Consider the following 957-nt stretch of genomic DNA (forward strand, 5'->3'; position numbering starts at 1 on the left):
AAAGAAAGAAAGAAAGAAAGAAAGAAAGAAAGAAAGAAAGAAAGAAAAAGAAAGAAAGAAAGAAAGAAAGAAAGAAAGAAAGAAAGAAAGAAAAAGAAAAAAGTATGGTTCGGCCTCACTCTTCCCATTTTGCCCACAGGGGACACACAGGCCCAGAGTTGGGAACGTTGCGGCCTTAGGGCTTCCCGGCAGGTTGGTGGCCAGGTCTGGACTCGATGAGAGGGCTCAGCGTTCCAGACCAAGGTGTTTGCTAATGTCCCTTGTGACCTATTTCCTGTCCCAGGGCTTTGGGGGTGCCCTCGTGTCTACTCCGGGGCCTCAGAGTTGCCCTCACTGGCGACATCCTCTGCAGAGTCTATTGCCACCAGGTGGCTCCGAATCATAATCATCATAAAAAGTGTGATGTCATTCATCACAATAGAGGAACAACAGCTAAGATTTTTTTTCGCAGGGTTTGCCGTGGGTGAGGCACGGTTATACTTTACTTATTTACCCAGTTCTCACCGTAATCCTGCAACAGAAGAAATGCCGTGCCCATTTTAAAGATCAGAATGTGAAGGCTCAGAGAGGTACAGGAGCCTGTCCAAGGTCACACAGCTAACAAATGGCAGAGTCAGACCGTGGCCCCAAATCTTAGCCACCAGCCTGTCGAAAACAGCAGGCCGGCTTCTCCTCTCTTTCTTACCCTGCCTGCATTTTCTTTCGGGCACCTACCCCCGCCCCCAGCATTACATTTCATACGGGGTGTGTGTTTATGATCCGTCCCTCCCTTTAGGATGTAGGCCCTGGCAAACAGGGATTTTGCCGAGTTCATCTACTGCTACGCCCTGAAACAGTTCCCGGCCATTACAAAGTGTCTGCTGGGCTCACGAGCGTGTGGCCACGGCCTCCCTCTGACCACCCCACTCCCCAACCCGGGTGAATGCAGCACGCGCCTCAGCGGCTCCCGGGCTCCCC

The 957-nt window shown here is 51.4% G+C and overlaps 1 protein-coding gene across 3 annotated transcripts in view; it reads right to left on the bottom strand.

Moving 5' to 3' along the window:
• SMTNL1 (smoothelin like 1) overlaps window positions 1–957 on the bottom strand; it is an 11,802-nt gene that overhangs the window by 4,042 nt on the left and 6,803 nt on the right. The gene's annotated exons all lie outside the window — the stretch shown is intronic.

The sequence above is a fragment of the Herpailurus yagouaroundi genome, unplaced genomic scaffold, assembly GCF_014898765.1.
Source record: "Herpailurus yagouaroundi ecotype Mexico unplaced genomic scaffold, PumYag 187, whole genome shotgun sequence".
Classification (NCBI taxonomy): domain Eukaryota; kingdom Metazoa; phylum Chordata; class Mammalia; order Carnivora; family Felidae; genus Herpailurus; species Herpailurus yagouaroundi.